The following is a 13,933-nucleotide window of genomic DNA, read 5'->3' as shown; positions in this document are numbered from 1 at the left end:
ATCATAAATATATACAAGTTCAGAAAGTATTTCTGGATCTCTTAGAGGTTATAGCAGTTATTTTTATAGAGAATTCAAGAATTTAAGGAATTAAACATATAATGGAGGATTGAAAAAGCAGAAAGGGAAACATGGGCAGTAACAAAGAGATGCCCATAACTGAGGGGAGCAGCTGCCACTGGTGGAGCTGGAGAGAGAAGTGTGGGGTTATCAGAAACTAAGAGCTGGCACAACGTTATGTGGCAGCCCAGATGGGAGGGGAGTCTGGGGAAGAATGGATACATGTGTATATATGGCTGAGTCCCTTTGCTGTGCACCTGAAACTATCACAACGCTGTTGATCAGCTAGACTCCAATACAAAATAAAACGTGAAACAAGAAGAAACTAAGAGCTGGGAGAATGCCCCTGAGGAACAGTACTCAGACCTCTGAGGTTAGGGAGGGGAGTACCCAGCTGGGCATGCTACTTCTGAAGGCAAGTGTTGAGGCTGGAAGAGAGGTTAGATTAAAAATTGGAAAATTGGAACCAACTGCCGCAGCCAGGTGAAAGAGCCACTGCTTGGTGACACTGGTGGGAATGATTACCTGAACTGTTTTTCCCCACTGACCAAATAGTAAGGAGCAAATCCCTTCTCCCTCCACCAGCTCACTGCTCTGCTCGAGCGCCCCCTATTGGCAAAACCTTACAGGAAAAGTCGTTGGCTTTGCCACCCCCACAACATCACAGAAGAGTACAGAAGAAGGGGCTTGAGTCACAAGATAACACCTTAATAACCAGCATGAGGAGTAAACTCATAATTACAAGTTTCAGGGTAGGTAGGTAGGTTGGTAGGTTTAGTCGCTCAGTCATGTCCAACTCTTGCGACCCCGTGGACTGTAGCCCACCAGGCTCCTCTGTCCCTTAGATTTCCCAGGCAAGAATACTAGAGTGAATGGACATTTCTTTCTCCAGGGGATCTTCCTGACCCAAGGATCGAACCCAAGTCTCCTGACTGAGCCACATCTTAATAACCAGCATGAGGAGTAAACTCATAATTACAAGTTTTAACTATTCTAATATTATAGATGCAGGGAAGTGCTTATAAACAGAGCTGTTACAATGATGGCACTTCTGATACATTTTTTAAAATATAATTAAACTGATTAAAAGCACAACTCAAATAAGGAGACAGTATTAAATTTAACTCAAACCCTGTGCTCTCGAAAGACAGTGGAGGTTTAAAAAGAAAACAAACCATCATCCCCACACCCTTTTGTGTTCCAGGAAGCAGCTTACTGCAAAGAACCACCACCTTTCCTCAAGTAACTTAGATAAAACTCACCCAGAACTCCCTATGATAAGACCAGACACAGAATCCTCCAAATTCCCTTCTTTGTCTCGTAAAATCAGTAGCTGAACTGTTTTTCCTGCTTACCTATCTGGACACAATGCCTGCCTACTTGACTTTATTTAGGCATTCTTCTTTCCCCAGTTTTTCTATCTTTCATTTACCCTCTGCCTAAGCTAACACTGAGAGGCAGGAAAGAACCCTAATTGCCCCTACCAAGAAGCCTCTTCCTGGGAATTCCCTGGAGGTCCAGAAGTTAGGACTCCATGCTTCCACTGGAAGGGCAAGGGTTACATCCCTGGCTGGGGAGTGAAGAGCCTGCATGCCTCCTGATGGACATGGGGGGATAGAGGGGGAGCCCCTTCCTTTCCTGACCTCAAGGAAAACTTTTCCTGGTCAGTTGCCTGGTCAAGCCAGCTGTTCCTCTCACTCTTTCATTCTAGCCTTGTTGACTCTCCCATGAAAGAAAGGCTCTTTGCTGCCTGACCTTTCAAAAGCTTGTAGAGCTTACAAATGGAGTACTCTCCATTATAATCTCCCCTCCCCCTAGTGCAATAAACCCCTTCTCTGAATTGCAATAATCCTTTTGAATAAAGTCTCCCCTTACCAACCTGGGATTGGTTTCTGTTTGACAGTTTTCTGGTGCTGACTTCGCTCAAAAACTATGAACCTCTATCTACAAAGGTAACAGTTCAGAGATTCGAGGAAACTTTGGTGAGTTCAGGAAACTTTGGTAAATTCAGGTCTTGAACCAGTGCTCTGGATTTCTTTGTTGTACATGCTAAGTCGCTTCAGTTGTGTCCAATTCTTTGCAACCCCGTGTACTGTAGCCCACCAGGCTCCTCTGTCCATGGGATTCTCCATGCAAGAATGCTGGAGCGGGCTGCCATTTCCTTCAGGGGAGCTTCTTGACCCAGGAATTGAATCCATGCCTCTTTTGTCTCCTGCACTGGTAGGTGGGTTCTTTACCACTAGCACCACCGGGAAGCCCCTTTTGTTTGTTTGTTTGTTTTTAATTAATTAATTTTAATTGGAGGCTAATTACAATATTGTAGTGGTTTTTGCCATACATTGACATGAATCAACTGTGGGTTGAATCACAGTAAACAGTTACTTTTATTCTTTCCAACAAAAAGAGAGTCTTTGCTTGTCACAATTCAGTTTAATATCTTCAAAAATGGCAACTTTTACCAAAAGCAATTTAGAACTTCAGAGGCTTCTTTGGCAAACCTGGGATCTCACCACACTCTCCCTTGCCATCATTCCCCCATTCCTTTTTATCATCGGAACCTTCTCTTCAGCTGCCTTGAATCCTTTGATCTATCCCCCTTCAATGCCCGTATCTCCCCCAACCCCATCCACCCTGTGGGACCCCTCCCTACCCATTGCAGCCCCTCAAATCCTTACCTCTTAAGAGTTGGGCCCCTTCTGTTCTGCTCACCTCCTCTTTACTCCATTGGTGAAGGATCTCCTGCCCTAAAGAGAACCAGATGGTCAAAGACACACCTGATATTAGACAGGTGAGACTGATAGAAGTTTATTGATAGGCTCAGCTCGGGGAGGAGGATACCTCATATCACTCAGGACCACCTGGGAGTCACACTTAACATCAGAGTGAATCAGCAGGGCCTGTGGGAGGTGGGCTCTGTGGCAGAGACACAAGTGATGGCAAACCTTGGTTTCCGTGGGAATGAGTGATGTCTTATTTAATTGTGTGGGTTGGCAGGGACGTAAGACTCCTCCCTGAGGAGTCAGGAGAGCATCTGGTCTGGCTGATAGGGGAGCTAGCTGAGTGGAGACAAGAGCAGGGGAACTCAGGGTGAGACCCTTGAGTATCAAGGCAGCACAGGAAACGTCAGGCCTTAACGTACACCCTCCTCCCATCAGGGGCTCTTGAGGGCCTCAGGGAGCCCAGCGGTAACACTTGCCTGAAAAAAAGTCATTGGAAACAGAGTGGATATTTCAGCTACTCATGTAGGCTTTGGAAGCACACAGATGACCACTTGATCTTTCCTTGGTCCCTTTCCCCAAATTTAGTCCACAGACTCCATAAGATTGCACATCAGGGCAGAGGAAATCTTAAAGGTCTGCTTTACCAATATGCATGGTGATGCTTAAGCCTCATATTAAACAAGTAAATGCTTGGCTAGAAACACAACTGTGGTAAAAATGTAGAGGTGGGAAAAAGATGAGAGCTGCACATCGATCTATATGAACCAATGAGTTGCAGTTTTGACATTGAAGCTGTAAACTTTCTATTTGTGCCTGTCTCTATTTGGGTGTATGTGTGTACATACATATAAGAATATATGTGTTATGTGTGTTAGCTATGTGCTCAGTTGCTTTAGTCATGTCCAATTAGATGCGATGCTATGGACTGTAGCCCATTATGGACTACAAGCCCATAGCTTGTCTATGGCTTTCTCTAGACAAGAGTCTTGGAGTGGGTTACCCTCCAGGGGTTCTTCCTGACCCAGAAATCAAACCCGCAGCTCTTGTGTCTCCTGCTTTGTAGGTGGATTCTTTAACAATAGTGCCACCTGGAAACTCCATATATGTTTATACATACACTACTTTCCTAAATACAGATTACCAAATTAGATGATAAAATCCCTTAAAATGTCCTCAGTTCTGACTGATGTAGAAATAAATTAGAGCTTAGGAAATTAAATATTCCTAAAATCCCCAGAAATTAAAGAAATTGAACTTCTAATATATTTATCCCTAATACTTCTAAAATGAAAATATAATACTCAGTAAGAGTACTTTCAAAGTACTTCTGCAGAAACTATCCTAAATATTTAAAGAATTCGGGTTCACATAATTTAGGTAAATATTTGGAAAATGACACTAGCCTGATATTGTCAGTTTAATAAAAGTTTTTAATAAAAACTTCTCTTCTGAGTTATCATCATCAAGCATAAAAAAAGCACACATTTTTTTATTCTATTTGGACACATTCTTCCTAAAATTATCTAGATTTGCTAACTAATAAGCTAACATTATTGGAAAAGTCCCTGATGCTGGGAAAGGTTGAGAACAGAAGAATAAGAGGGCGTCAGAGGATGAGATGGCTGGATGGCATCACAATGGATGTGAACTTGGGCACACTTCAGGAGATGGTGAGGGACAGGGAGGCCTGGCTTGCTGTAGTCCATGGGGTTGCAAAGAGTTGGACGTGACTGGGCGACTGAAAAACAACAACGTCTACTACATGTTTGTGGTAGTGGGGGAGTCACTAAGTCCTGTTCCATTCTTTGAGACCCTATGGACTATAGCCCGCCAGGCTCCTCCTCTCCAGGCAAGAATACTGGAGTGGGTTGCCATCCCCTCCTTCAGAGGATATTCTTGACCCAAGGATCAAAGGAAACATATGGCATAGAAAAAAGTTTTGAAATGTATATTCTTTAGCTTGGCTGGTCAGCTACAATATGGCAATATATAAGAGTTTACAGTTATTTACATCATAGTTCTCTCTGTAAGTGTATTATTAAATAGTTTTCTAAGGCTACACCAACCAAGTATCAGAGACTAGCTGGCTTAACCAACAGCACTTTATTTTCTTACAGTTCTGGAGGCTGGAGGCCCCTAGGCTTGACCCAAGTCAAAGTGTTAGCAAGGTTGATATCTTCTGAGACCTCTGTCCTTAACTTGTAGATGATTGTCTTTTCCCTATGTCCTCCTGTAGGGACCCTGTTTGTATCGGATTAGGACCTACTCTAATGACTTCATTTAACTTACTATTTGAAGACCCTATCTCCAAATACAGTCATATATGGGGATCCCAGGGATGGGGGAGCCTGGTGGGCTGCCGTCTTTGGGGTCGCACAGAGTCAGACATGACTGAAGTGACTTAGCAGCAGCAGCAGCAGCAGATGTTAGGTCTAAAATATATGAATTTTAAAAGAACATAATTCAGCCCATAATTCATGGCATCTGGTCCCATCACTTCATGGCAAATAGATGGGGAAACAGTGGAAACAGTGGCTGATTTTATTTTGGGGGGCCCCACTCCAGTACTCTTGCCTGGAAACTCCCATGGATGGAGGACCCTGGTAGGCTGCATCCACAGGGTCACTAAGAGTCAGACACGACTGACGCAACTTAGCAGCAGCAGCAAAATCACTGCAGATGGTGATTGCAGCCATGAAATTAAAAGATGCTTCCTCCTTGGAAGGAAAGTTATGACCAACCTAGACAGCATATTAAAAAGCAGAGACATTACTTTGTCAACAAAGGTCTATCTAGTCAAGGCTATGGTTTTTCCAGTAGTCATGTATGGATGGGAGAGTTGGAATATAAAGAAAGCTGAGCGCCGAAGAATTGATGCTTTTGAACTTGTGAGTCCCTTGGACTGCAAGGAGATCCAACCAGTCCATCCTAAAGGAAATCAGTCCTGGGTGTTCATTGGAAGGACTCATGTTGAAGCTGAATCTCCAATATTTTGGCCACCTGATGCGAAGAGCTGACTCATTTGAAAAGACCCTGATGTTGGGAAAGATTGAAGGCAGGAGGAGAAGGGGACGACAGAGTATGAGATGGTTAGATGGCATCACCAACTCAATGGACATGAGTTTGGGTGGACTCTGGAAGTTGGTGATGGACACGGAGCCCTGGCGTGCTGCAATTCTTGGGGTTGCAAAGAGTCAGACATGACTGAGCGACTGAACTGAACTGAATTCAGCCCATAACAGTGGGTGGGACTCTACTTGGAGAAATACTACCAGAAAGAGACAACTTTTTATGTAAGATCTACAGGATATATTTTTTTAAGAAAGGGAAAGTAATTTTGCCTAGAAGACAAACATTTCAGATCTTATCATAGTAACTTCCTGTGCCTTGGGTTGATTTTATCATGTTCTTGATTATTTAAAAGAAAAACAGTTTATTTACTTTTTGAAAGAGCCATGGTTCTTTAGAGCCATGTTACCTCCTATATTTACTTTTAAAATCTTCTATTGCTACTGCAGGCAGATAGCATAGAGGTCCCCTGGAAGAAGAGAACCAGACATAGCTCTCTTGACATATTGAAGATAATGTATCAGTTGTAAAGACTCCCAGTTCTTTTTTGAAGGTAAAGATTAGTCTGAAAGACATTCTTGAGGAGTTCTGTGGAACCCAACGCCCTGGAACACTAGGGGCTAACTGGAACTGAAGAAATGTTACCTTTGACTTCACTGACTTTCCTAGATCTCAATCAACTGGAGCCTGGACTCTGTCAACCTTTACCCCACTCTATGCTGAATTTTCCTGTGTTCAAGACCCTTCATGAATATGTCTGCACCCTTAACTTAAAACTTTCCTGATTTTTTTAAAGTTTATTTTTGGTTGCGCTGGGTCTTTGTTGATGGGCAGGGGTTTCTCTAGTTGTAGTGGATGGGGCCTACCCTCTAGCTGCTGTGTGAGGGTTTCTCATTGTGGTGGCTCCTCTTGTTGGGGAGCACAGGCTCTAGGGCGTGTGGAGTTCAGTAGTTGAAGCACATGGGCTCAGTAGTTGAGGCTTCCGGGCTCCAGAGCACAGGCTCAGTAGCTGTGGTGCATGGACTTAGTTACTGCACGGCATGTGGGATCTTCCCAGATCAGTGATAGAACCCATATCTCCGGCATTGGCAGGCGGATTCTTTACCACTGAGCCACCAGGGAAGCCCTCCCACTTTTACTGTTCAGGGAGACACTGCTTGGGGAAACATCCTCGGGTTTTCTCCTTACTTTTTGCAAGTAATAAATCCTTCCTTCTGCTCTTGGGCTTGTTTGTGTCTTTTGGCTCCACATCCACCAAGAGGCAAACCCTATTTTCAGGTAAAACCCCTTTGGTTTTTGGATTGACTTTGTTCTTGCATGCCACATGAACAAATTTTCTTGCTTCTTGCATTATTTTTGTCATGAATTCTCATCAGATCTTCCACTTTTGAAAATTATCAGTTATAAGTTAACCCTAGTCGTTCTAAGTGTTTCATCATCTACAGATAGTTCTTTTTGTTTTACTCTGATGCTTCTTTAAATGTGCCTACAAATCAGCCACAGGTCAGAGTGTTCTGTCTTCTGCAAAGGACTATCCCAGAGACCCAGGGAAAAGTACTCTGCCAACTGAGCACTCCTGGGCACAGACCTCCGATGGTATCACTTAAGTACCTTTGAGGATATACTAGTGGAATGAGTCGAGATTTCCAGAACTCTAGAGAAGCAGATGCATTCATGAGATTGCAAACCAAGATCAATCAGAACATTAATTACTTAAGACTGAATGAAGATCTGATAAAAGATGATTCTGAGTTTTATTTGAAATATTACTGATCCCTAATATTCTATTTTTTCTGGCTATACAGAACCTCTTTCTCTTTTCCCTTAAGCTATCTCTAACTCATAACAATTTAGTAGACTACATTTTTATAAGCAGAAATGAAATTTAGGGACTTTTCTGATAGTCTAATGGTTAAGTCTACACACTGCCAATGCAGGGGACAGGGGTTTGATCCCTGGTCAGGAAACTAAGGTCCCACATGCTATGCACCATGGCCAAAATATTAAGTAAATATATAAAAATAAAATTTAGAAAAAAGAAAGAAATTTATCTTTCTTTTCCCTGCTTTCTCCCTCAGAATTAAGAATCTCTTATTGAACATTCTTATTTTCATGACAATACAATTATTTGCATAGGTTCAGTAAGACTCTCTCCTCTTTGTTAATAGGATATGATAAAACCAAGGCTTTGGCTGGAATGTCACATCTGAGAATGATGTTCACTTATTTTTGTTCCCTTTCAAGAAGCTAATGTTGACTTTATTCTAGAGCCAAGTCTTATAAGCCCCTTTAGAAAAACTGGCCTGGTACCTGGGTTACAGGTTTCCAGCCCTACAGGTGGGCAAGAAAGGTCACTTTGAGAGGTCCAGGAATCTTAGAAAAATTTGGGGACATAGAGAGGAGAGAGATTTACCCAAAGCTGTAGATACTGCAGGTGAAATGTGATGGCAAGTTCATGAGTTGGGTTCCTAACCTTCAGATGTCTGTACAAGTCCAATCTGAAATTCCCTATGAAAAAATTCCAGTAAAGCAAACCTTAAGAGGTTTATATGTTAAATTAGCATTTTTGCTGCACCCCTGTAAATTATCAGGTCAATCTTAATGAGGCCAGTCTTATTTTGTGATAAAGAATAATCTTTCTTTATGGCTATTTTTCATCAAAAGAGGAATGAACATAGAAATTTCATGTTTCATAGAAAATAATAGCACATCCTCTGGAGTGATCAAATTCTGGTTCTATTCATTGCTTTTGAACTATTTTGCATGTCTTTGTAAATTGCAGGTCACTGATGGATGTGCAAACTCATTTGTCAGGTAGGAATTTCATTTGTTTATTGCTATGGAAAAGCCAATTTCATTCTTTACCTGTGACTTGGACTAGATCCTGTCACCTAGTACAAATTGTCAGCCCTTGCAAGTTTTCAATTCTTCCAGTTTCATGCAACATCTGGTTACAACTTCCGGACTAATGTTTCCTTTTTTTCTCCCTCCCTCTTGACCAAGAACTAAAACCTGACTGCTCAGATTGTTATCAGGACTCTGCCTTGTTGTTTTTCAGTCACTCAGTCTGAAACTCTTTGCAACCCCATCAACTGCAGCATGCCAGGCTTTCCTGTCCTTCAACATCTCCTGGAGCTTGCTCAAACTCATGTCCATTGAGTTGCTGATGCCATCCAATCATCTCATCATTTGTTGTCCCCTTCTCCTTCTGCCTTCAATCTTTCCCGGCAGCAGAGTCTTTTCTAATGAGTTGGCTCTTCACATCAGGTGGCCAAAGTATTGGAGTTTCAGCTTCACCATCAGTCCTTCCAATGAATATTTAGGGCTGATTTCCTTTGTTATTGACTGGTTTGATCTCTTTGCAGTCCAAGGGACTCTTAAGAGTCTTCTCCAACACCACAGTTCAAAAGCATCAATTCTTTGGTGCTCAGCTTTCTTTATAGTCCAACTCTCACATCCCATACATGACTACTGGAAAAACCATAGCTTTGACTAGACAGACCTTTGTAGGCAAAATAGTATCTCTGATTTTTAGGTTTGTCATAACTTTTCTTCCAAGGAGCAAGCATCTTTTAATTTCATGGCTGCGGTCACCATCTGCAGTGATTTTGGAGCTTAAGAAAATAGTCTGTCACTGTTTCCATTGTTTCCCCATCTATTTGCCATGAAGTGATGGGACCGGAGGTCACAATCTCAGATTTTTCAATGTTGATCTTTAAGTCAACTTTTTCGCTATCCTCTTTCACCTTCATCAACATCAAGAGACTAGTTACTTGTTGCTTTCTGCCATAAGAGTGGTGTCATCTGCATATCTGAGGTTATTGATATTTCTCCCGGCAATCTTGATTCCAGTTTGTGCTTCATCCAGCTCAGCATTTCGCATGATGTACTCAGCATATAAGTTAAATAAGCAGGGTGATGACAATATACAGTCTTGCTGTACTCCTTTCCTAGTTTTGAGTCAGTCTATTGTCCCATGTCTGGTTCTAACTGTTGTCTTTTGACCTGCATACAGGTTTTTCAGGAGGCAGATAAGGTGGTCTGGTATTCCCAGTTCTTGAAGAATTTTCCAGTTTGTTGTGATCTACACAATCAAAGGCTTTAGCCTAGTCAATGAAGCAGAAGTAGATGTTTTTCTGGAATTCTCTTGCTTTTTCTATTATCCAACAGATGTTGGCAATTTGATTTCTGGTTCATCTGCCTTTTCTAAATCTAGCTTGAACATCTGGAAGTTCTTGGTTTACGTACTGTTGAAGCCTGGCTTGGAGAATTTTGAGCATTACTTTGCTAGCATGTGAAATGAGTGCAATTGTGCATTAGTTTGAATTTTCTTCAGCATTGCTCTTCTTTGGAATAGAATGAAAACTGACATTTTCCAGTCCTGTGACCACTGCTGAGTTTTTCAAATTTGCTGGCATACTGAGTGCAGCACTTTAACAGCATGGGGACTTAAATTTGCATAACAACCTTTTGGATTGTCTAAGGGTTGCTTCATAGCTGGACTTTTTCTCTAGGATCTGAGGAAATGGTGGGAACTGAAACCCAATAACTTTATACATCCCTGAAAGACTCGTCGTCACCACAGTCCATGCATACATGCGCTGGAGCCTTCCCACACAAACCCCTGGTTGGGCCACCAGGAAGTCTGACAAAATAGTGCTCACATCATACATGCCCTTCTGTGAGAGGCAATCAAGACCATAGACAACACTGCTAAGGGCACTAGCATTTTAGTTTTCAGAAACAATGACTAGTTCTTGCATAATCTAAAGATCTCTTAGACCGTTAACATTTCTTTTTTTCATTGCAAGTATATCTCTTGTTAGAGCCTGACTTATGCTACTATCTCTCCACACGTGATTCAACTGATTTGGCAGGAACAAAACCAATAAGAGACCTCAAGAAATTATTTCTTAGTCCCTGACTTGCCTTGCTGAAGAGGTTCATGATTGCCTCTGGGTTGCTCAGCCATGATTAATATTCACTCATCTTAAATCTGAAGGGATACAAAATATACCACCCCAAGGTATGCCTTGTTGGTATATTGATTATTTTAAGCTGATTATTTTTTCTATAAAAGCAGACATAGGTGAAGCTCTGAAAACTGAGTGGCAGTTGCCCTTCTGTAAGAAATATTTACATTTATAAGGGAAATCTTCATTTGTAAAGGGTGTCTCCCTCTCTGTACCAGGAAGATAAGGATATCCAAATTTCTAGAAAACTCTTGCCAATGAGAAGATGAGGACTTAAATCTGCATAACATGTACACCTGTGGTGGATTCATGTCAATCTATGCCAAAACCAATACAGAATTGTAAAGTAAAAATTAAAAATAAATAAATTAATTAAAAAAAAAAAAGATAAATCTGCATAACAATCTTATACTTGTTTCCTGTGCTTTTTCTGGTAACCTCCCATGACTGATTCCCCACCACTACCATCTTTTGTCTTAGCTGCCTATGGTATTTCAGATGGCAGCTTTAGCCATTTCAGAGAGTTACTCAGTTTTCCTGGGTTTCTGCCATGTATATAAGGAGGTATGTGCTCAGTCACTCAGTCAGTGTACACGTTATTAAACTTTTGCTCGATTTCCTATTAACCTGTCTTATATTAATTTAATTGTTAGACCAGCCAAAGAACCTAGAAGGGAGGAAGGAACAACTTTTCTACCTCTACAGGTGGCAATGCAGATGGGACTCTGCCTACTGCAGGGCTGCTGCCGCTGAGGGATCCCAGGACCTCTGAGACAAGTGTGCAGAGGGTGAGAATTCTCAGCATGCCAGGAAACACTGGTTTTTACTGATTTAACCAGACAGAAATATGGATCGCACGCCATCTGCCGCTAGATCTTTCTAAGGGAGGGGATCTTCTGCATCTTTTGAGAGCTGCATCTTTTCTGCTCTCTTGTGGACTACCTCTTGCAGCCTTGGTTAAACCATAAAAAGGCTCATTTGTTTGAGTCGCTATTGAGGCTAACATTAGATGCAACTTGTCGGTGGCTGTGTGATGGATCCCTTGAATGGCTATGTTTAAGAGAGAAGATGGTAGAGGGCACAGCAGCCCGTTCCAGTTTTCTTGCCTGGAGATTCCCATGGGCAGAGCAGCCTAGCAGTCTATGGTCCAGGCTAGGCTTGCAAAGAGTCAGACACGATGGAGGCAACTTAGTACGCAACAGAGAAAAAGTCTTTAGAACAGTCTCATTCTAAATAATTGTCTGATGTATACCGATGGAAATATCAAATTGAAAAGAAGACAGGGAAATATAATGCTAGCCACAAGGACTCCCTTAACAAGAAGAAGGGACAGAAATTATGTCCCTTAACAAGAAGAAAGGACAGAATTAATGTCTACATCCAACGTAAATTCCCCTTCTCAAAATCCAGACCCATCTACCTGCTTTAGCTTCTTCTTCCCTTTAAGATTTATGGAGAGCATGCCAGGCAATCTCTAGGCCCAGAGTATACAGGTTACTCATAAAAATGCCAAAAGTTAGGAATTGAATTTAGCAGAAGCACCTGGTACAGGCAGTAGGGCTCCCTTTGCTGTCTCTTATAATTCCCCCTACTCGGCAGGGCTCTATGAGGCTCTTCTTCAGGCCTTCCTATGAAATGTCCTTTGCTGATGTATCCTGGACCTCCACAGCAGTGCATTTACATCTCCTGACCAGCAGCAGATTTTCTGATTTATGAAGCCCTTTTATCTTCACCTTCAGAAGATCCTATTAAATTTAGAGAGGAATTGAAAGATAAGTGCATTTCCAACTAAGATGGAAACCAAAAGATTTCTACATTTTTAGCACTTCAGGTTTTAGTATGGTAAGAATCCTGCAGTGGGTTGCCATTTCCTTCTCCCAGAGGTCTTTCCAACCCAGGGATCGAACTCACAGCTCCTGCATTGGCAGGCAGATTCCTTATTACTGAGCCAGCAGAGAAGCCCAACTTAGGTGATTTTAGAGGGAAAAATTGTTTCAGTAGCACATGTTTGTGGATTCACGCGTGCTTAGTTGATCAGTCATGGTCTGACTCTTGGTGACCCCACAAACTATAGCCTGCCACGCTCCTCTGTTCATGGGATTTCACAGGCAAGAATATTGGAGTGGGTTCCCATGTCCTCCAGGGCTTCTTCCTGACCCAGGCATCGAACCTACATCTCCTACGTTGGTATGAGGATTCTTTTACTGCTGAGCCACCAGGGAAGCTTTCCATAGAAATGCGTCTTACTAAACCCCTGATTCATGTAATACAGACCTGAAAGGAGCATCATCCCCCTCCTGAAATGAGACACAACTCTTTAACTGAGTGGACTTACTATCAAGACAGACTGGTTCAATAAGACATGGAGCAATCTATCAATTTAGCTTTTGAATTGTGAAACTTCTTTAAAGTTTTGAAAGTAGTACTGATAAGAAACAAAATATACTACCCCCAAATTATGCATATTGATTATTGTAAACTGGTTATTTTTAAAGAACAGTAGTTTCTAGGATTTCTAGAGCTTTAGTCATCCTCCTATTCCTGGTACTGTAAGGAAGATACCCTTTCAAATGGAGATTCCCCTTATAAATGTAAATATCCCATACAATAGGGTAGCTTCTACTCTGTTCTCAGAACTTCACCTGTGTCTCCTGTTTCTTAAAAATAACCAACCCAAGATAATCCTTATGCCAAAGAGGCATATCTGGGCGTGGCATATTCTGCTGCTGCTATATCGCTTCAGTTGTGTCCGACTCTGTGCAACCCCAGAGATGGCAGCCTACTAGGCTCCTCTGTCCCTGGGATTCTCCAGGCAAGAACACTGGAGTGGGTTGCTATTTCCTTCTCCACTGCATGAGAGTGAAAAGTGAAAGCTCCTCTTCGTATATTAACTATACTTCAATAATACTGATTTTTTTTAAATCTGTTTAAGAGAAGGTATAAGGAGAAAGGAGAGAGATTTGTTGAGCAGGATCTGGACACACTGAGTTTGCAATGATGATGGATCTCAAAGAACAGAGGCTCTCTAGGCTCCTAGAAATATATGTGGACTTCAGGTGTTTCCCATCTAGAAGCCACCTAGGAAGAGACGAGAGTACTTAAGAGAAGCTT

This window comes from Oryx dammah, unplaced genomic scaffold (genome assembly GCF_014754425.2).
Source record: "Oryx dammah isolate SB20612 unplaced genomic scaffold, SCBI_Odam_1.1 HiC_scaffold_1, whole genome shotgun sequence".
Classification (NCBI taxonomy): domain Eukaryota; kingdom Metazoa; phylum Chordata; class Mammalia; order Artiodactyla; family Bovidae; genus Oryx; species Oryx dammah.
This window is presented reverse-complemented; position numbering follows the sequence as displayed.